The 23930-nt window shown below is 37.5% G+C and overlaps 1 long non-coding RNA gene across 7 annotated transcripts in view; it reads right to left on the reverse strand.

Annotated features, from left to right (window-relative positions):
* Window positions 1-495: 495 nt before the first annotated feature.
* The window catches only part of LOC148223667 (uncharacterized), a 38161-nt gene continuing 14726 nt past the window's right edge, over window positions 496-23930 (reverse strand). For 4 of the 7 annotated variants that reach the window (XR_015803917.1, XR_015803912.1, XR_015803913.1 and 1 more), the window contains 3 exons: window positions 11267-19754; window positions 9931-10017; window positions 496-3511 (listed from right to left, as the gene is read on the reverse strand). This is a non-coding gene — a long non-coding RNA (uncharacterized LOC148223667). Of the gene's footprint in view, window positions 3512-8901; window positions 9159-9930; window positions 10018-11266; window positions 19755-23930 lie in introns of all 7 variants that reach the window. The other 3 variants (XR_015803918.1, XR_015803915.1, XR_015803916.1) reach the window with 3 other exon arrangements.

Genomic DNA, 23930 nt, shown 5'->3' on the forward strand with positions numbered 1-23930 from the left:
TGGGACAGCAGCAGCTGATACCACGAGTACAGACATAGACTTGTTGGTCATGACTGTAGAAGCACTCAAATCGGGCTAAGCATGGGAGAGAACAGATGTGTGATGTAGGCAGTGCCAGAGAACATATTTCTCCTTTATTAAACTGGGATACTTCTTTTAATGTATATATAGGAGGAGAACTTAAAGGAGAATCTGGCATTTTGATCCATTTTTAATAGTAAATTGCTCAGTGAAACAGAACATTAGAGTGGGCTTCTCCAACTAAGACAAGTTAAAAAAAAGAGTTATTCCCCAACTGATAAAATTTTTGTCCCCATGATGGATAATTATGGAACAACACTCTTTTATAAGTGTTTAAAGATAAGAAAATGCTCTCAACTAAGTAGCTCTCAACTCTTACATCTTCTATAAAAACCTGTGATTTGTCATTAAAAAAACCACCACAAACCTGTATTTGATCTGCTTTTATTCAAATCTTTTACACTGTATCAGAGGGGCATCTCCTTATGGATGCAGTCATTCACCCATTTGGATCTCAATGGAGAATTTATGGGTGTAAAATTGCCAACACTCAGCCATGCTGACAGTCAGGCTGTACTATTTAGAGGTATTAAATATGAACTTGTTTACCTAAAGTTACGAAAGTACTGTGGAAATACAAGTTATATGGCTATGAAGGCGTATGTACACTGAAAACACACTCAGTGTTCATATTTTATGGGATTTTGTTTGCATGGAAGTCTGAAGATTTAAAAAAAAAAAAAATATTTTTTTACTTCCTAAAAATGCATTTAAGCAACCAGAATATGAAACATTGGAATTTCTTAGTGTGTAGTTCTAACAAAGGGTGGGAGTGGGAAATGGATGCAGTTTATTTGTAAATTAAATAAATACGTTACTTCCATACCCTTGAGAGCTAGCTGATTTATCAGTTAATAAAATAATCATACACCACGGACTTGTGTTTCCAATTTATTTTAAAAATAAATAACACTGCATTTTTGACGTATATGAATACAAATGTAACACTAGAGGAAACTTTGTGAGTAACCCTGTATATATATCAGCAGCCCTGCATGAATAACCTTACTTGCTTTTTCTCTGCTATTTATGGGATGGATTCTGCATAAACACTTATTTCTTCAACAATTCCTAATTTATGTGTATGACCCTAAAAACCTCAATGTGACTACTGACTAGAAAAAAAACCCTATTCATCTGAATAGAGAATACAGAATGTTTACTTAACACAAGTGAAAAGGAATTTAGTTTTAAATCTGCAATTAGATATCACTAGTATTTACAACTAACACCACAAACCTAAAATGAAATTTATTTATTAAAAAACCTGCCTGAATTGACTACTTTTCTTGCTTAAAAGTGCTGATCCGGATATCAGAACTGCAGAATTTGGACAAATCCCCTCTGTGCTAGACAGAAGTATTCACGTGCACCTCTCAGAAGGGGAAAGCCCGTGTCTCTCAACAGGCTTTTAAAAAAATTTCTTTGAATCCCTCTTAAGTTTTGTGGCCAACAGAACAACAGAAAACCACAGGGGAAGATTCTAAATAGAGGTAAATGAATGGCAGAACTGGGGTGCCATGTGGCAATCCAGCCCAGCAGTGACTGCGTGAACACAATGAGCATGGATCAGAAATCCTTTGGTGAATATGGGGCTCATTCCTGCAGCCCTTATATGAATACCTGAAAAGCTTCAGTGGGTCTGCTTGCATCAGAAAGGAGTAGTCCCTTGAGCAGGCTGTGCCATTTCAGACCCTTCTTTTTTGGTTTTGATGTGAAGTTTAACTTTTTTGCATTCCCATCCCCACTCCTGTCTCCCATTCTAATCTTCCTCTATTTTTTGGACATATGCCTCTACCTCTCTGCTCTTTAAATTCCCTTTGCTCCCTTCTGTATATCAGCCTCAGTTCTACTTTGTTATTTTTGTTGCTTGCTTTGTCCTCCCTCCATCACTACTCCAGACACTTCTCTCCCCTTTGCTAGTCTGTTTGGCTCCTTGGAGACCCTTAACACTCTCCCACAACTGAACAGATTCTCATTTTCAGTGATATTTTAAAAACTCTAGGCTATATTCTCCTCTCTTGAGAGAAAATTAAAAATAAAGAAAAAAACCCCACAAAACAAAACAAAAAAACCCTTTCTTCAGAAACTCCTCTAGCTTAAGCTCAGAAACTTCCCGTCAAATTCTCTTTTCAAAGGGACGAAGGAGATTGAGAGGTGCAAGGATGCCAGGGCACACCACCCACTGAAGTTCACGGATTCACAGGCAATTGCCAGAGGCCTTTGGTCTCAACTGATCAATCCCTTCTGCAGGGTGGGAAAACCTTGTCTCCCACGCCAGCAGGGCAGCCCACTGTCAGCAAGTGCAAATCCTGGTGTAAAATTTGCTCTCTGAGAGCCAAACAAGGCTGAACTTGATGAGACTCTCACAACTGATTTTGCAGTGTTGTGGTTTTAGCCCAGGCAACAGCTCAGCTTCATGCACCCACTCCCCCCAAGTGGAGTGGGAACTGGAAGGGTAAAAGTGAGAAAACTTGTGGGCTGAGATAAATAAAGTTCAATAGATAATATTGAAATAGAAATTAAAATAAATAAATATTGAAATAAAATTGAAATAGAAAGCCATGCATGCAAGCAAAATAAAACAAGGACTTCATTCACTACTTCCCATGGGCAGGCAGGTGTTCACCCATCTCCAGGAAAGCAGGGCTCCATCACATGTAACAGTGACTGGGGAAGTCAAACATCATCATTCTGAAAATCACCCTTTCTTCACATTTCCTTCTTCTTCTTCCACCTTTATACACTGCATGGTGCCATATGGTCTGGGATATCCCTTGGTCAGCTGGGGTCAGTCCTTGTGCACCCTCAGCCTCGTTGTTGGTGGGGTGGGGTGAGAGGCAGGAAAGGTCTTGATGCTGTGTAAGATGCTCAGCTATGGCTAAAACTTCCCTGTGTTGTCAATCCTACTTTCATACCATACCAGCTGCTGTGAAGAAACTTATCTCTGTCCCAGCCCTTATAGGCATAAGTAGATATTTGGACACCAGGCCATGAAGGTGTGAGGTGGAAATTTATGCTTTCTCATGTATATCTGTGGAATAGTTATCAGGAAATCACGACGCGTAACATTGTTATTTCTCAGATTACATTCTGATAGTACTTTCTGATAAAAATGTAAATTACTCCATTCTCCTTCAGATGAAAACAAACCTGTAATGAGTGTCCCTTCTGAAAGTTGAAGACTTCTCTGCCCATCCTACTTCATATTTCTTTGACCAGAATTTCTGTTGAAAGCCTCCAACTGAGACTACTTAAACTGTCAGTTGCACGGTGTAAATCTGGAGTTAACCCCACTGCAGTGTTCACAGGGGTTAGCCAAGGACAGATCCTTCCCTCATCAATTCATGTGCTGAAGAGCACCTGGGGACCACCAATACCAGAGAGCACAGGCTCATGTCCAGTAAATACTGACGTCAGGGAGAAATGCCTGAGGCAGAAGGACAATAAATAAACAAAAAAGAGAAAGACAGTAAAGAATTAGACTGAAGAGGGGGGAAAGGAAGGAGTCAGAAGCTGGAGGTGGTGATGGGTTACTTGTTTTTATACACTCCAAAAGAATGGGGTGCAGAGGGAAAAAGGTGGAACACTCACATTTCACCCCATAAAACATTTCAGCTAGATAATTCTGTTGTGTTTAAACATGGAATTTAATTAAATTATTCACTTTTTTTTGGTCCAAATTTCATCTTAATACATGAAATTTAGTAGTGTAAGGATATGTTGTCATATTTGAGTTTTTGATTTTTTAACAAATGCCCATTTTATAATCACACTAAGATACTTTGACTAAACAGTTGAACTGATTACTCCACACCTCAGATGTGCTGGAGGCATGAGGTGAAATGCACCCGAAGTGTGCATTAATCAACCTTGCCATATAGTCTGTCCTGTCTCACTGCTTAATTAAATTCCAAACCAAATAGTTTTGGTGAGAAGGTTAGGAGGGACCACTTTTTCAAGTGGGTTTTGCATGAGCTGTCCACAGTGGTGCATGGAAAAAATATAAGATATATTTAGAACAATATTTTAATTTGCAATACTTGATTAGATGGAAAGAATGTAATGTTTAAAAAAAGAAAATGTGATTAAGAAGCTTAAGTGCACAGTATATTACATGAAAATTCTGATCATAAAGAAAGGTAATATCTACTCAAAATTATAATTTCTGTACTTTTGAAATCAACTCAGCAAGAATTATCTACCCATATCAAATTGTAGCACTTGTCAAAATCAACTGTAAAGCATCTCAAGTGCTCTTCTGAATCAACAAAACAGATGTATAGCGATGTGAGGTTGCACTGAAATGGAAATAAAAGTGAACTAGATGCCAGTCATTGCCCTTAATCTCTTGAACCAGGCACTTAACACAGAGGATACCACAGGTCTTTGGGACACTGTTTAGAAGGGGAAGAAATCAAGACTTGAATCTTAATAGCATATGCAAAAACACTCTATAAAATAATTTTCTTTCTGCTATAGTAGGATATCATGTGCTCAAAGAGCACCTTGTCTTGTTCATAAACATGAGGCAATGTTTGAAACAGCATCCTATTTCAGCTTTGGACAGGCAAAAAACTGAAATATGTGAAATATAAAAAGGTGTTTAAATTTTTAAAATAGCAATTAAATATGCTTAGAGGTTCAAAAGTCACCATCTCACTCCCTTCAATAAACTGTGCAGTGATGTTTATGAGATAACACCTGCAGTGGAATGAACACAATGAATATAGCTTTAGTTAAGATTACAATATTGTTAGATTTTACTAGGGACTTAATAAATGACAAATGTCTGCAAGCATTGGTCCTTAGAAAACAATTGCTATAATCCCTTCACCTAGGATGTGTATCTGGAGTGAGCTCCCCTGCAAATTTGTATAACCTGGTGTCCCTGGAATCATGATGAAAATGACTGTTTTTTCGTTGGCTTTGTGATGATGGTGCTTTCCAGGAGTGTGATGCACAAAGGGAGACTAAGCGGGGCACAGACAGCAAAATGAACAATTATTTCTTTGACCTGTCCTGTGAACTGGTTAAGGGTCTGAATTTCAGGTAGTGGGATTTTTGTAGGCTCTTGAGGTACTGCAGTATCCTGCTGTTCATCAACATTTTACTTGCTTCCCCATTTTCAATCACATTTAGACTTGTAGAATGTTTAGTATACGATACAATGCTGAAAATTACTGACTTCACTGCTGTATATAATGAAGACATCATAACATAAGTTATCCATAAAGTGGTCTGTTTTCACCAGCAGCATTATGGAGCAGGCATGCAGATAATTGTTAAGTCCTTCTTACTCCATGCTGAGAGAAGGTCCAGTTGAATAGAAACTTCTCTCTGGGAGGGACCAGGAAGCCCAAGCCCCGTGATGGATGCCTGGAAGATTAGGCTCCTGGACTCACTCCTGAGCCACTCTCTGTGGCTCAGTCCAGACAAAAAAAAAAAAAAAATCTCCTCACAAAGAGTCCTTGGTCTGGTTTGCTGCCAGTGCTCAGAGGGGAACATACTCAGTTTTCCAGATGAAGATAGCAACCAGCTACAAATATTTTAGACTAGTTTCAACGTATCTTGACAAATTAATTCAGTCCTTTGTGGACTTCATCCATCATTTTCCTCCTTGTCTAGAGCATGCAGAAGTGGCAGACTATCAACTCTTGCTCTTGAAACACAAATAAGTGTTTGAGACCTTTTGACTTCAGCACATGTGAAAATTTGCAAAGCTTGTGAGCAGCACTTCCCCTTCAGATTGTGTCCTGCAGACAAGATTGATTCATGCAAGAGAGGAGACCAAGTGGGATCTCCTTTTAATTCAGTTATAAACAATTTCATGGACTTTTTTAATACAGAATTGTTAACCAAAAGGGCAAGTCCTAATGAAGAACAAAAGAAGTGAGGATGAAGTCTCAATTTCTAGTTTTCAACTCTGTCAATTCATTTTCCAAGTATTTTTTTTAAAACATTGTTAAGATTAAATGCACTGAGAATTACTCCAAATTTTCCAAATGTTCCAAAAATGATTGTACTTGATTCCAGAGGCCAATAGGCTATTATAAAACCAACAACAGAGAAAAGAGGAAATTTAAGGCTTTGAACAATACAAATATGTAGAAAAAACTCTGGTAGAGACCTGCTCAATTCAGAATAAACTACCACCTGAGTAACCAGGAATGGTAGGAGCTAAAAAGTTAATCTGAAACACAAGCAGAACAAAATATTTCTACTCACACTTAGGTTCAAAGTGAACCCAGTCATGGCACCATACAGGCATGGGTTATCTGAAAGGCTGCTGCATCCTTTCCCTTCTGCTCAGTCTTCCATCCATTCACCAGCAGTGGTAGCTAAGACAGAAAGCCTAACTTATTCCTATTGTCCTCTTTAAAGGGATTTTGTTTCGTGGGTTTTGGTTTTGGTCAGGGTTTTTTGGGAGGGGCTGTTGGTGCTTTGGTTTGATTGGTTGGGTGGTGCTTGGTTGGGTGGTTGCTTGCTTGCTTGGTTTTTTTTAAAGGGCATTCTGGTTTTGTTTGACACAAAAGTCAAAAAATCGGAGCTTTCTTTACTGTTTTCTAACATTCCTGGAAGCAGCTAACAACATAACAGCAAAATGCTTCCTGTCAGCCTTTAAAGCCCCAACAGAAACATTTCAAGAGGGCTACAGGGCTTTTACAGGACACAGATCTGATCTGTGTCCCAGGGGCAGCTCCAGGAGCCCAGCACTGATGAGGTTTCACAGAGCAGATGGCCCAGGCCACTTTGCAGCACGACTCCAGCACAGCCTGGTGCACAGAATATTTGCACAATATGTGCACCCTTGTCTGCACAAAGGACTACCTCTCCTTTCTCTTCAAGCCCAGAGGAAGTCTGGATAAATATGTAGCTGTGATAGCTCACGTCTCTGTGCCAGGCCATGTACACAGAGAGATGGAAATGTGTCTTTAGCTTTCTCTGCTCGGCTCTGGAGGTGGCAGCAGGTCCCAGCTACCCACCAGCTTATGCTCAGTCTGTGCAGGAACTCTTTAATGATACAGCAAACTATTTTAAAGTAAAAAACCTACTTCCATACTGAATATTAATTCTACTAGCTCCATAAGCTTTTGAGACATTATTCTGCACTATTTTTTAATTTGGGCTGACATTCAGAACTTCTTCTCTGCACAGCATATGATGACACTTTGGTAATTTTTTTTTTTTTTTTTAACCTGGCCACATTTCCTTTCCAAGCCAAACACATAACAGGAATCATTTCAACTTCCAACTTTTGCCTTAAAAAACTGCAGTGGTTGTGAAAAGCAAAGTGACATTACAGCTCTTGTCTGTTTTGGAGTTCTCGTCTTGTTTTTATTTTTTTGTTTGTTTGTTTGTTTTTGTTTTGTTTTGTTTTGGGTTTTTGTTTGGTTTTTTGTTTGGTTTTGTTTTTTGGTTGTTTTTTTTTCGCTTGGGCTGCATGATCTCTGAAATGTTGAGCAAAATTGCATTGTCTGTTGCACCACAGTACATATATTGTTGTTCCCAAAGGTTTACTTATAATGTTCACGGCATCATTTATTTTTTTCCTTTCCCCCCATTGTCATTTCTGTACAGATTTAATACAACAGAAACATGGCTTCCACTGGGAGCTACAGGTAGAGCAGTTACAAAGTTCTCTATAATTGGTGTCTGCCATGGCTGCTCACAGTAAGTTATGTAAATCACAGCAAGGACCCACAACCCCTAAAGGCATGAATATTTTTTTTCATTCAGTGCAGAGGATAACTTCAGAATCTTAGTAATAGTCCCCTCCACATCAGGGATCTCCTTACCAGGAAAAGTCAAGGTCTAGAAACTGGCCATGTCAATTTTGCAATTTAAATCCTACTGTTAAAGATGGTTTGGTATGTATAACAGTAAGTCAATGCATTGCAGGCAATATTAATTTTTAGGATGCTTTTCTTCATAGCCCTTGCAAATCCATCTGCTTCTGTTTATATTCACTGTAGTAATTCCATAAAACCTCAGATTTGAATTTTTTTTCTTTAAAAACTCTTTAATTCAAAATAAAATGAGGTATTGTCCGGGTTTCATTCTGAAAATGGAGTAACAATTTCACTGATTTTCTAGTAATGCATTTTAGTTAAAATCATGTCATCCAGGTGATTAAATGTGAAGTTATTATTAAATCTGTTTCCTTTAAAGTATTATTGCAAGTGCAAGAATTTTTAGCCTAAATTCAATAAGTCAACTTCTATCTTATAATTTTTCATTTCTCCCACAAATTTTACTCTTATGGGTCATATACACCATTTTATGCACTATCTATTAGGTAGCTGAATGAATCCTTAAAACATAGTAATTGTCTACTTCTGCTATTGGGAAAAGGTTTCCTAAGCTAAAATCCTGGCTCACATTTCCAACTTAATTCAAGAACTTCCTGATGCCCTTTGGCAAAGTACAAGAGGCAAAAAAAACCAAACCAAAACAAAGAAAACCACCACAACAACAACAACAAAGAAAAGAGGATAAATGTTTTTAAAAGACGGTTGAATCTGATTCTTCTGCTACCCTTACCAGCAAGAATTCTGAAAAAGAAAAATCTCTTTTGGGGTTGGTTGGGCAGATAGCCCCCTCAGACTGAATCTTAATCTTATCTAATAACATTTCTTATTCTACTTCCAACCCTTTTCACCTACTTATTCAGGAAAGTTAAGCTCTGCATATGTAGGTGGTTTTCACCGACCACCTGTTTTTTTCTTCATATTTTTAATTTATTTGTAATCATAAGAAGTAAATGCATACTATATACACACAATATAGTATTGCATGTACCTATAGACAAATACATACATGGTCATGTTCAGGAGCTCTTGAAGAAAACCAGGTGTTTCTTAACCACATAATGTTGGTGAGGCAGTGTACCTTAAGCCTGTTTTGCAATGTGCCATTTTTTCTTTGGACTCTAACACCTGCTCCATGTTGCATGGATGCAGCATTGCTGAGGCTACAAGGACAGTACTGAAGCACCCTAGACTGGGACTGCCATTGGCTCACCACGTCTCTCAAGGCTTCAAGGAAGCAGGGATGAACAGACTCCCAGGAGGCACCTGGTGAGAAGATGAAGATGACTTAAAGCCTCTTCTGAATAGCTTGGGACCTTGCACAGCACAATTCCAAGGGTGCAGAAGAGTACCAGCCACTAATGCAGCCCCAGGCTTAGTAAATTATTTTTCCATCGACTATAAAAGGCACCTACTTGTCTTGGTTTTTGATTGCTTTGCCAGTTGGAGAAGTCAGAGAACAGTGTCTGTCATCTTAGAGGTAAACGTGAGCTATAATCATCCACGTGTCATGCATAGCTAAGTTGGGTACTGGTAGAAACAGCATGCAATTGACATTTTAACCAGCCCTAGTCAATGAACTACGTCTTCAGGTAGCAGATAGCTGTGTCTGGTAGAGACAGGCAGCTGTGGAAACCCCCTTCCTTTATGAAACACATAACATAGTTTAGAGATTCCTACTCTTACATAAAATGATGCAGATAAATTGATTTTTCATTTGAAAAATGTTCTCTGGAAAGGTCAGCAAAATATATTCATGCCCTAATGGATGTGTGCAGCTCCTGATCTTCATAGATTTTCAGTGTTGCAAAATTTTACAAGTAATTTGTTTACTACTGATAAAACTTGTTTAAGACTCCTGTAGTCTCTCAAATGGCTTTAAAATATGAAAACTACGATTATTTTACATTGGTTATCCAAAATCAAGCTGTTTTATTATAATTCCTACTCTCGTTTTAGGACCCTAATCTTAAAAATACAGGGACTAGAATACTTATTGTCTTCTGCAGTATGAACCCCAAGGCAGAGTAAAGAGTACCTGATTTTCCAAGTGATTCAAGCCTCCTAATTGAAGGTTAGGTTTTCAGTAGTTAGGAGTCCAAAGGCTTTCTGAAGTAATATTTGTCTGGAAAGAAATGTTCGAGAATGGACATGAAAAGAAATAAGCATTATAAAAATTTTGCATCACTTGATTATGTCAGATGAGTTATGAAAAGGAACACTCTGACATGAAAAATCACAGAGTGAAAATTAAATAAAACTAGAATGGGTTTGCTTGTGGGTTGGGGTTCTGCAACTTCCCCCCTCCAAACTCTGTATGCTTAATTTCAGTTACTGGAACTGTGTTTTCTACCTTCTCTTTATGGCCTTTTTTATAAAAGGTAGCTGGTACTCACAAAAAATTTTGGGACCGTTCAAAACTTTTCACAGTTAATTAGTAATGCATGTAGCAAAACACCCGCCCTACCTCTGGGCCTTTGGGGTTGCCCTGGTTCACTTGTAACTGATTTATTTTTTAAGGTTGTCTGGCACACCTCCACCCCAGCTGCTTCCAAGAAATTTCAGCTCAGCGTCAGCTGGGAAAGATCAGCTTCACATGCTGACATACAGAGGCAGCCTTAGGAATACTGGGGCCTCTGGTGGGAGGCGTCAATGGGAATCTTTGCTCTTTCTGCTGATCCGGGGGTATAGTATCTGCCACCATACAGGGCTTTCTTGAGCATTTTCTTTGAAAGAACACTCACCTGATTATTACACCATGTTTTGCTCAATGAGAAACAGAAATGTTATCTTTACCAGATTTGTGGTTCATTGCATGGATCTGAATGGTGGATGGCTTTTGCAGGCACCCAAACCCTTTGTTTATAGCTGCTGAGATGCCAAAACAAACATGCTATTTTATAATCTGGTTGAATTCTACAGAATACAAAAGAGGATAGAGAATGATTCTGATCTTTTTCCTTGTGTCTGAGTAAAGGCTTACTCTGCAAGTCTACAGTTAAAAATGATGGTCACAAATCCTACCCCTCTTCCTGGAGATGCATGGCTTTATGTATTTGGTGATTATTTTTATCCAGAACTTCCCCCCAGAAAATTTCTATCATGTTCCCTCCTTCATTTTTCTTCCTCTTAGATTGCAGATTAATTTTGTCTCTAGCTGACTTCCCTAGGTTTCCACTTGGTTGCCTTCTATAATTTCCAAGGTTATCTGAACCAAGGACATTTAAACCAAAAGAATCTTATCATTGAGCAAAACACAATTTAAAAAAATATTATATCTAATTGAGTCCATTAATACACAAAGAAAGCATCTCTAACTGTAATTGTAAAGCCACTCACTCTAAGATACAGTCTAGGCTGGCAGTGAATTTTACCTCTGGGTAAGCACCTTTCCCAATTTGTGTAGTGAGCTGAATGAAAGATTGTGATCCATTAGTTATGGTTTAATCCAGAGGTAAGAGGATCCAAGAGGAGATTCTGTGGTTCTTTCTTTTCTTTCCAGACTTCAACAACAATTCTCTGCATATAAATAGTTTGAGAACAGCAATAAAAAAACTTAATTTTTTCAGAGGCAATAATAATATAAAGCAGAATGACAATTTTAGCACAATGAAGAAAACTGGGTGTTGATAGAATAGACCTTTGATTAAAACAATATTCTTTGTTTGTTGGTTTTTATTTTCTGCAGCCAGATAAGCTGAACAAGGTTGTCTCAATTTAGCTCTGCAAGATTAGTAATTTTAAAACTGTTATTTTATTTTTGCCTGTGTTCAGATACTTATAGCAAGAGAACACTTCCAACCTGCACAGAGACAGAGACTGTATTTTGTTAGGATAACAGACTTGGTATGTTCCATTCAGCTTGGCACCATTAAGCTTCTAGGTCTAGAATTTGCTGCCTGCCACCAGGATTAATATCTTAGTATTTTCTTCCTAGTCTATGGTTACATTTCAAGAATTAAATGATCATTCAGAAAGTTGGCTTCAGTTTATGAGCTGTTAAACCTAAGAGAGATACAGTACTTCAAAAGAAAAAGAAAGAGTTGAAGTGATAATCATTAATGTTAACTTTGTCCTTAGAGTCTTTATCACTTAACATAAAGTGTTCACCCATTCCTGTTATAGTAATTCCACTCATATTTTAAAAGATGATTCTTTATAGGGGACCCAGAGGATATCTTTTTGTCTTGTATTGTTTTGTCTTTTGTGAGAAGATTCACTGAGAAGTCCTGAATTTGTACCCCTGGGATGTCTGGCACTGACAGATGAAGTGAAATTGTCCCCACACTACCCTGTTAGCAGACCTCAGGTTGCATTTGGGGGCTGAGTGACAGTTCAGTTGTTGGGTCCTTTCAATTTTTTTCCTCCATTATTAAGGATCATCAGGGAAAGAGAATGATAGGATCAAATGAACTCAACTGGCTTGGCTATATAGATACCCATTCTCTAGGATCCTGGTAAAAACCAGCACCTGCCTTCACACTCGTAAAGAAACTGCTGATGAGGCAGAAATTCCCAAGCAACTTCAGGCCTGATTGGGCTAGCTAGGCCAATTGGCAAACTCCTTCTCAAATCTGACTTTTTCTTTTTAAAAATGATTCCTTACCAAGGAATCTTATGTAAGGACTTCATTTGCAACTATGAACTTTTCCATATATGTTCAAAAAACCTCAAAAATGCATTTAATCTTCCTGAATTATAAAAAATGTGCTAATAATTGTCTAATGCTAATAGGTGTCACTAGCAGCATTGCCTGTTATTGTGCTGTCTCTCCCCCTCTGCTTATATGAAATATAATTTTTTTCTTTTTCTATAATTTTAACTTTTAGTCATCTAGTATTTTGCATTCAAGTCCAAAGTTCAGGAAAATATAACAATCATTTGAGAAATACTAGCTAGACAAGTATTCATGCACTCTTGTATCACCTGACATATGGTGAACAAGCTGATGAATGACTCAGGATTTAAATGGTAATTACCATTCATCATTATAATAGACTTGCTAATTCATAAATTCTTGGTAAGCCAATTTTCTATAAAAAGGTTAATAATAAGAGTGGAAAAGAAGGAAAAAATAGCCCTAGTGTGATAAAAAATGTAAAAGCTGGAATATCTTCACTGCCACATGTCCCTTCTAATGATTGAGTAATTTTGCACCAAAGTGCTTGCTTATTGACACAATACCACTTGCAGTACTAGGGCTCTGATGAAAACAGGGGAAGACAGAAAAGTCCAACCAAACTGCTAAAGACAGAGGCTGAGGTGTGTCAGACAGAGGCAAGGGAGCTAAGGCACTCACACATGGCAAAGGCAGGCAGGATCCCACCCACACATTTCCTAGTTTTATAGTACTTTGTGACAATGTCACATTCTCAGAACTGATCACAACACGCATGTTAGAGAAAACTGTATGGAAATGTTCCTGGTACTCCTAAATGAAGCTGTGAGAAATGCATCTAAAGTCATCTCACTGCCATTAGCCTCATTGAGCGTTCTATAAGTTCCTTTGAGCAAAAGGAATATTTAGTTTTCTCTGCTTTGGATAAAACAAGAAAAAAGCAAAAACATGAAAAAAATCTCTCACTTTATGATCTTTATCTAGAAAAACACTGTGAATGTAATTTACAAGCCCTGTGGAAAACAGCAATGTAGACTGGAAAAAACACATACAGGCAATACTGAAATTCTATATATCTGGCACTCAATATAGCACTTATTTGCCCATCAGGTAGTGTACCTAAATGTATACAAACACAAATGCTTCTTCTGCCTCTAATCCTTATGTCACCACGTCTTTTTATCATAATAGGCTAGTATGGGAAAACTTTCTTGCCCTACCAAGGCATGCTATTTCTCTGTTCACCTATATCTTCCTGCTCCTTCTCTGGGCACCACAGATGTGAAAGCTGCCCTAAATTACGCAGTGGATGTACTTTTTACTTCAGATGCAAAATAAGGAAGCTGGTAATGGGGAAGAGATGGATCTGCTTGCAAGGAACCAAGGGACAAGAGGAACAGAAAATAAAAGAAATGATGCATGGAACCTCGGTGTCCTCCCCCATCTCTACTGTTGTGGTTGTGTAGGGCACAAGTTCAAGAAAATGAAATAGTCAAGTTAAAAGTTGAGGTTTTGATCATTTTAGCCTTCATTTGGAACCATGCAGGGAAACTTGCCCTTTCAATCTGTTCCACATTAGATTTCAGGGTGATTGGACAGACGTTAGGTATTCATGGAAAAAGGATTTGTATGGGGGGAAAAAAAAAAAAAACCAACACAAAGCTATTGTGCACTATGTAACACCATACTGGGATTATGAAAAATACTAAAATTTGCTACGATATACTGCATGTTCAGGAAAGTTCATACTGTGGTTAATCTAACTGACTGCTTTCCTGCAAAACAAAGTCTTGTAGCAACAGAATATGAAATGCCTCCCAAGCTAGGCTCTCTTTTGCATGCATTTTCCCTTTCTGTCTTTGTCTCTCTTGCACACATACATTATAAGATCTCTGATATGAACTGATATGATCTCTGACAGAACTGATATAAATTTAAAAAGGGATGTTAAAACCCAGCCTGTACCTCAAATTCATGGGACTTTTTTGAAACAAACAAAAGTTTAAAATATATTTAGAGCTCCAGATTTTGGATCAGCTCCTTAAATATGGGAACAAGGATGTAAAACAGTGAAATGTGCTATGCGTGAGGACTGGATTATGTGTTTATATTTGAAACTTTGGATAATTTGCAGAAACTCTTTTCAGTTGCACTGCTTGTGAAAATTAGGCAGTGTAGAGATTATAAAAGACACAATAAGAGAATATCTATGCCATTTTTCTTTTTGTTTACTTGACAGTATATAATAGTAACTGCTTATAAAGCAAAACAGAAAGCATAAAATATAACTTGAAAATAAAAGAAAAATACAGAAATAGGGCAATTAAGACATTGTTCTAAAGAGCAAAGATTCAGGTATAATATTGTAATGTAACTACTTTTCAAGCAATGTTATTAAGATAAATACAGATTTTCAGAAATAGTGCATGTCTGCTATATTGCAGAAATGATCAAATTCATTTAAAGTGGCAGTAAAAAAATTTTATCACTGGTTTTCAGAAAGAGAATATATCAAGCCTTTATAGATTTGCATGACTTTTGTTCTAGTTTTCATTTCCTCTAAGCCAAAAGCTTGAAACATATATTATGCAATTTTTAACAGGTACCACTGCATTTTTTTGTTTTCCTAGGGATACAAACCATAGAAAAAGTCAGCTTTTGGGTCAGCTGCAATGGGGAATTAAATTGGAATAAAGTGAATCAAAATGCTTATGCTCAGCCAACTGCATAATCAAAGGATAAAGATTCCACTGAACAATTTAGTATCTGACTTTTCTAACTAACCTTTCTGTCATAAATCAAAATATTTCATTTTATTGTTGAAAGTTAGTCTGAGCATTGGGGAGAAAGAGAAAGAAAGAGTGCAGCACAGGTAGCTATGGGCAGTATATACCAGTAAGGTTGCACATCCAGGGAATCCTGTGACATCACAATAAACACAGCAATAAAGCTCTAGTGGATTGGGAAGTCACTGAGATGACAGGAAGGTGTCTTTGGACTCAGTTGCTTTGCACCATACTTATTTCACCTAATTATTGTATGAAAAATATAATTTTTGATTTCTAGGAAGAATGCATCGTCACCTTGATATTTTGGAAAGTTTAGTGTATTGAAGATTTTCTATCACTGAATAAGAGCATTATAGGGTTTTAGCTTACATCACAATTTTATAGGGTTGAGCTGCTATAGCTGAACAGTGGATTATAGAAACGATGCATTGACATTAGCATACAGGCCCACAGGGTTGTCATTAGATGCTTGAAAACCTTCTTTAAAGTGACTCATTTGCTCACTTTACTGTTTTCAGGGTTAAGTTCTAGAATCGGCCAAATATTTTCCAGAGGTTGAATGCTTGAAACTCTCATGAATTTACTGCTAAACATAAGCTATTGAATTTGATGGAAGATGAATGTAAATGTTTGGCATCAGAGTCTGTGTTGGTCTTATGGAAATTTTGAGAAATTAATGTGAAGTTGTGTGATCTTAGGAATATTTGAGAGTTTAAATCACAGCTTTTCCTATGCTTTCACTGTAGGATTTTATATTGCTTTTGATGTCTGGGTTTTTTTCTTTTAACATCTGTATATTCTTTGATGTAATAAGGTTTTCTACTTACTGATATTTTGGAAGGGGAAATTATCATGAGTATTTCTATCAGTGGAAATAGTTCTTTTTTGCTCCACAGAGGGTGAATCAGTGTTTTGCCCTTTTTCATGACCTTCAGAAAACATTATCTTTGTGCCACTCTATAAATGTGTAATTATTTTATCTAGAATGTGTGCAGCTCTGCCCCAAAAAGGCTAAAATAGGACAAGAATAGTTACATGAAAGGTGATGATGGTGACCACAGGTATGGAACAATTTCATATAGTGAAAGCAGGCCAGAGAAGAGCAGTTGCCGAGGAAGAGGGTACTCCATGTCAAAAATGGCATGGTGAAAGCTAATACAGAATAATTGATGACCGTGAATTGCATGATAAGAATTGAAAAAATCAAGTTGAAATTTAAAATACCACAAGAAATATTCTCTTATTCAATGAATGGTTGAAATTCTTGAAATGAATGGCCATGAAATCTGTTAACCATAGTGGTGTACCTACCGCCTTCTGCTCAGAAAATCCCCCAGCCATGAGCTGCAAGACAAGGAAAAGTTTCCAAAACCGTTTTCACTATATCTGTGTCTCCTTAATATTTACAGTTATTCATTGACACCATAATATAGCCTTGTAAAAACTCCTTGTGTGGTGTGGGCTAAACCAATGATTTTGGCAGTTTCTCCTAACTTTAGTCCTAACAGTTGGTCTCTGGTACTCTTAAATGATTTCTTTTTTACTGTCAGAGTCTTCTGGCTCCTTAAAGTGTCATTGGGACAAGTGAAAGAGCCATGTGGAACATTTTTAGGCAACACAAGCATACAGTATAATGCAAGCTGCATAATAAAATATTGGTGTTTCTCCTGGTGTTTCTCTTTTATTAAGATGTGCCTGTGTAATGTTGATGTGCACATCTCTTGGAGAACTACAATGAAACTTTCCAAAAACTGCCAGCCTCACACCTTGGTCAGTTGGTTTTGAAAGAAAGTATTTTTGGCTCTGAGATTTTTGGGTTAAGCATGCACCTTTCATTTTAAAAAGGAACACAGTGCAGAACCAAAGTCTCTGGCTGCAAATAAGCAACCATTTGCAGGCACACCTTGATTATTTCTGAGATAGAAGTCTTCCGGTGGGGTTTTCCTCTTGCTCAAGGTCAGAAAACTTTCACAGTGCTCATATCATCTGCAAGATTTACTATCAGTTGTAAAAGTAGCTGTGAAATATAGTTTTATTTTTGACATCTGGAAGAGAGCTTGGTGTTGTAACTGGTCTATAAATTACAAAAGTAAATATACATGCATGAATACTTTGAGGCATAATGCATGTACTAAACACACAGTATATGTACCATCAAGTATTTCAGAAATATTTAATATGTTCTGAAATACAATTTCTGCTTTTTTCCCTCACCCCATAAACTGAGGAAATGTCTCTGGAGTCATGTATCTCCACTCAAGGCTTAGTCATGTGCTACCAAATCATCTGCATGAGGAAACACAAAGGCATCCACAGCACAAGCCACCTGCTCTGTGGCTCTATAGCCATAGCCAGCAGTATTTGTGGCTGGTTTACCATTCCCTCCTTGCCCCTTTTCTTTACTCCCATGCAGATTTGTGAGGAGCCCAGGCTTTACACATCAGTCAGGAATTTTAAGCGACCATGAAAAAGGTAGAGGGAACAAACCACACTGAGCAGAAAGTTGGCCAAGCTTAGTTTTCTCATGGATTAGTGGGGAAACAGCCAAGCTAGCCACAGGTTATCATGTTGTTCATGATAAGGGGTGTCAACCATCAAATGACAGCTGTGTTCTCTTTTTCTTCTCAGCACCACAGGTTAAATGGAAATGAAAATTTCAGAAGAAAAGCCATTTTAGAGACATGGTTATCTTGGAAGTTTTTTGATGTCATTTTGGTTAGAAAATAATACATCAATGAAATTACTTTAATAGAGAAATGTTCTTTTTCTCTACATTTTTTCTCTTTCTGTGATGATCCTAAGTGTGCAATGGTTATTTCCTTGGGGTATACATCTGTAAGTATATTACTGTAAGTATATTACAGGATTTGGCTGACGAAAATGCTGCAGTAAATATTTCAACTTGTTCTTGCAGTCTTCATCTTGGCTTTGAACATTGAGTTCATAGTCCACATTGCATCATCAGTCTTGTGCTTAATTCATTCACAGGTAAAAAGAAATTTGAGTGCAGGAATTAAGCAGAGAAGCAGTTCTCTGCAGAGTAGCTACACATTCCTGCATATACCTCATAGATACCTGATGCTATCAAGTTACATATTCATGTAGATCTCAGGGCTCTATTTGTAGAGTCATGTTCCGTAAGGGCACTGTCATAGTTTGGAGTGTTCAGCCTCATTCTCAAGTGCTGATTGTGCTGAGTGTTCATTCCTGAAAAATGAAATTGCTATGTTCTCCCCCTGAAAAAGACCCTTTGTGCTCCTAATATCATGGTAAATCTAAAGGAAAGAGGACTTCCTAGCTCTTCAGAGAATATACACTGCATAAAGCTCTATTTATATGTTCTTCAAAGAACCTATTTGCACCAGATGCTCCATCTCTTCCTCAGGTATTCACTGTGTTAGAATCTCATGACAGCTAGGGAGTCAAAACTCATATCCTGTCTCACTAAGCCAGTTTCACTCCATCTCATGAAGCTCAAGAACTTCTCTCTGTTTTCTTGGAACATAAAGAAATGAACCTAGTTCTAAACAATGCTTTGATTTGTGAAGCCTATCCAAACAGCCGGAAGTGTTTGATAATAATACAGGATACAGTCTGGATACAATTTAATTCAGAATATCTGGTAATCAGAGCAGGTGATAGTTGTTAATTAGAAGACATGGGTCCAGTGAAGACTGAGCTCTGAGGGACGTAAGTGTGATTGTCTGGGTTAGTTAAGATGTTGCTGCAGTTATCTTGCACTGCAGTGAATCACAGAATAATAGAATGTCTGGAAAGGACCTGAAAGGATCACAGAGTCCAACTCCTGGCCCTGCACAGGACAACTCTAAGAATCCCATCTTGTATCTGAGAGTGTTGTCGAAACACTTCTGAACTCTGTCAGGCTGGTGCTGTGACCACTTCCCTGGAGTGGCTGTTCCAGTGCCCACCCACCTTCTGGGAGAAGAACATTTTCTTAATATCCAGCCTAAACTCCTCTGATACAGTTTCGTGTCCTTCCTTGAGCCCTGTCACTGGAGAGAACTGATCTGTTTTCCCTAGTGAGGAAGCTGTAGATTCACCCCTCAGTCTCCTCCAGGCTGAAAAAACCAAGTGACCTCAGCTGCTTCTCATATCCACCCCCTCCATACCATTCATCATCTTCAAGAACAGTTATGTTCTCCTCCTTTTTTTTTTTTTCTTTTTATGAACTACAAGTCTTCCAGGTGCGTGGAACCATCAACAACACTGTTAAGTCTTCACTAGCAGAGATCTTGGAAAATAATTTTTTAAAAAATTTCTGGAAAAAATGAATATAATCTAATAACATTTCTCCATTTTCTTCAGCCTTGTTCCCAAACATCTCCAAACACTTTGCAGACATGATTTTAGTGTCAGCATATCCCTAGCTCATCATCTCATACAAAGGGAACAAAGAGTTGAGCAAGAATGGCATCTTGCTTGAAGCGCTGATCCCTGTAACATAAAGAAATGAGAGTTATAAAGTTCACTACCTTTGAAAATAAGTATATTCTTAGGTGATATGACTAGCATCATCAAGGCCAGTTAAGTATATAAGCATGTGTTTAAATCTGAGGCTTGAGAACCTTGAATAGACCAAATTCTCAAGGTACTGGAGTATCTAACTTCTGTTGGAGGCAAGGCAGCTCAGCTGGCCTCCTGCTGTTGTCAGCAACATGACAAAGCCCAGTGCCTCACACAGATAAACACAGCCTCAGCCATCTGCTCCTGCCTTGGCGGGACCAGGCTGTTTAGTAGCTGGGACAGCTCATTTGCAGTAGGCAACACCATAATTGATCCACGGCCAGATAACACTACAACTTCTGTAAAGGACTCAGAATTAGTTACATAGATGTCAGCAACTTAAACAAGCATCTGAAAGATCAAAACTTTGCATGATAATCCTCACCCACAGACTGTTTCAGTCATTTGGTCCAAACCCATGCAGAGAAAGCTCAGTTTTACATGGAAGAAGAATGAAGGCAAATTTCTTCACATGTTGCTCCAGAGCATTCCAAAGTTTCTTGTCCTTTCTCTTCCCCTTCTGAGAGCAGTAAACAAAGCCAGCTTGTGGAGGTGTATTAGAACTGAGCAAAACTTTGTCTGGACCCCATCAACATAAAATATACAGAAACCCCAGAAGTCTGCAAAGTTATTTTAGAGGCTGGAAATAATCTTCCTGTGATGGTACAGGTATAGGAATAAAATGTTCTGTGTATATTTTATGTAGCTGTATATTTTGAGAGAAATTTGAGATCACCCACAAAGGGGGAATTTCTCTTATGAGGTAGGACTGACTGATTTTACTTAAAATTAATAAATACGAAATTAAAGAGCAGCTTGTTTCTCTAAAATGCAGGTTGTAAAATATATTTGTTTAGGGTTTTTTTTATTTTGTTTATTGGTCTTTTGGTATTTTATGTTCTTAGGTGACTACAAGGATTTAAACAGAATTTCTAGTTTTGGTTCAATAAGATTTGAAAGAAGAGCTTTAGTAATCACAGTGCCAATTCAAACTTACTTCTTACTAAAGAGCAAGCCTAAGGAATGCTTAACTTTTCTGGTTTAAATTCTTCATTAAAAAGTAAAAGTTTAAATTGGCAGGAAAACTGCTGTTTAAGCTGCTAGTACACCAACATCAGAGAAAGCTGAGTTTTAGCCCTTGGTACTCTGCCAAGTACTGTACTACATATAAGCAAGATAAAGAGAGAAATAAAGAAAAAAAATATGGAATAAGATAATTTTTATTTAGCCTGTGATACCCTAATGGATTTAATGTTAAGAAATAAAAGCTTATGAAGTACCTCTTGAGGCTATAACCAATGGATTTCAAAATCTGTTGATTTGCACTAGCTGGCAAGTCCAAAAAATGGTAACATATAACTGCAAAGCACAGTTTTGTTTGGTCAAATGATTGGCATATGTTTCTCAAGAAATATCCTTATAACTTACTTAAAGCTCTGCTTATGAGTAATAGGTGTTTTTGCTCATGAGTGAAATAATTATGCACAGTATTACACCACTTAGTTCTCTTAAAAGTTATAGCATCAGGGGCCTGATGTTGTAGTTTGGCATTTCAGCTGTAAGAACTTAGTTTTCACATTTAATGTCTCAGCCACTCTGGATCCTAGCCACCTAAAACTTGGCAGGCAGGTTTGTCTGCCCAGATGATTTTTTTAACAGTTTAAGATTAGTAAGTCCTTTTCTGTACAATAGCCAAAAAAAATTGTTTGGAGCTAGTTATATAGTATTTTTTTTCCATCTGCAATTATAAAATTATTCTGTTAAAAAACAAAAAGGGACAATCTGCTACTTGTCACCGATTTTTGTAGAGTGAAGCACTCAGGATTTTTGAGCAAAACAACCTCATAGACAAACAATGAAAATTAAATATTAGACCTTGAGAGAAATAAATTCTCCAGCAGACTTTACCAGTTATGCTTTACCTAGGCAACTGGAGTGGCCAAGAGAAAACACTGACTGGAATTTTCAAAACAGCTTTCTGCTCTTGCAGCACAGTGTGTCAGTCTTGCTTTTTGCTGTACTTTACACACATCACCTGTGGGGAGAGACAACCATTCCCAAACTGGTGTGGCCAGTGTGCCACCACCAACCATCAAAACTTCTCACAGGCCACTGTGCACTCTTATCATCCATCTTTCAAAGAACCTTTATAAATTATCTGGCTCTGAGGACCTAATACGTCGACTTCATGATCTAGCACTATACTTTAGACCAGAATCTGTGAGTCAAGATCAAATTTTCCTGTGGGTCTCAAGATGTCCATAGAAAAAAATTGTCTCTAATGTCAGCTGTTCCTTTGCCTGAATAGTCAGAATAGGCCAATCTGAAATATTCTAGACTATCACCAATCCCTGGAGTGTCTGATAGTATAATTTGAATTAATTTTTTTTTAAATGCTCCTTCTTCTTTGTTCTTCAGCAGGCAAATCATGCAGATTTAGAACACAGGCATTTTTAATAGCCTGGATTAAGAGGAGGATCCTAATCCAACTGAAGTCTATAATAGCATTTACAGTCAGAGAAATGCACATTACTGATCCTTTAATTCACTGTCTGAACTGAAAAATTTAGACAATATGTATTTCTTTGATCCAAAACTGAAATAATGTAAGTTTTAATGGCTTCTGCAGGTTTGAAAAAAAATCTAAGCCAGAAAATATTCAGTTCTGCTTAGAGAATTTTTTAGGCTCTCTTTTCTAAACAAAACTATATTTAAATCTGGAATGTTGCTTTAAATTGAATAAATCAAACCACTGCAATTAGAACACATCTAAGTGAATGTTTTGACTGGAAAAAAACATATTTTTCCACTCTGATCAAGGAGTAAAAATAGAACATGCTTTCACAAGTTCTTTTCATTAACTCATATCTACGTTTTTTCATGCTCATAATTTAAAACAAACAAAAAATTTATTCCTGCTTTCATTGATTTTAAGGCTTTTCCACAGATTTCATGGTCAGGCACTAACAAAGAGCATCTTTTTAGAGTCCATTACACTGCTAATACATCGTTCAATGGTGTTCTCTCCTCATATAGGTTCATATTATCTAAAAATGTCTGCCCATTTTTGCTTTCTTTCTTTAACTGTATTTTATTTTGAGATGCACATGATATAAAAAGTTTGACTAAGCATCATATTTCTTACTACTTTGGAAAAAAAAGTTTGTCATCAGGCAAACATAGCCTTCTGTGCTTTCACCATGTTGCTGTGTTGTTGTTGCTGCTTTCCATATGAACAGAATTCCAGCCAGTTCTGAAGTCTTACACTCGAGACAGAATTACTACAGCAATATTAATGTCATCATCTCTTTCCATGTGCAAAATATCTAAGCAGTGTATTTAGTAACTGCATTGCAGACTTCAGTGTTGGAGCCCCTCTTATTTTCCTATCTTGAATGTAAAAGCCTTCTATTAGGAAAAGAAGATCCCAACTGGAATGAGATTATAATGCAATCATCTGGTTCAGAGCATTATGCCATGATTTTAGCAGCATGCTGGTAACTCCCTCTGCTCCCGGGCTTAATGAAATTTGAACTTATTATATGGTTCAGCACAGTTTTTGGAAGACAACCAATAAGTATGGGAGGCTTCCAGTTGAAGTAAGGGGCTTGTTTGCCAGAATTTGATTCTCTCGAGGAAAGCTAGCTGCAGGGCCAGATCTTTTCTTTTCTTTGGATACAGAACAGCTATGCACACAGCAGTATTTACTAGTGATGGCAGCCTGTGACAGAGCTACATCTTTCCAGAATACTCTAACTAGAGGATACCCAGTAATGACTGCAGCTGTAAACCCACTCAAAGGTGCTTTGCCACTGCATAATACAGGATTCAAGAAGGAGCATTTGACAGCTGCAGTGCATTTAAAAATGGAAATCCACCTATTGAGAAAAATCACATACTACACCTTTCTAGGTGTTACTTTATGTGAAATTATAATATGAAGATATCCTGGAATGAAGAAAGAAATGGTTGTACCTGCACACAACTGCTTGTTCTATTTTTCAGGCTAACAGCTTAGCTGTAACATTTGTGCATTAGCTAAATAACATCTCAAGGGGAGCTGGAGATAGAACCTTGATGTGTCCTGATTGTACGTGTGTGAGTTTG

Source organism: Sturnus vulgaris, chromosome 5, assembly GCF_052056855.1.
Source record: "Sturnus vulgaris isolate bStuVul1 chromosome 5, bStuVul1.hap1, whole genome shotgun sequence".
Lineage (NCBI taxonomy): Eukaryota > Metazoa > Chordata > Aves > Passeriformes > Sturnidae > Sturnus > Sturnus vulgaris.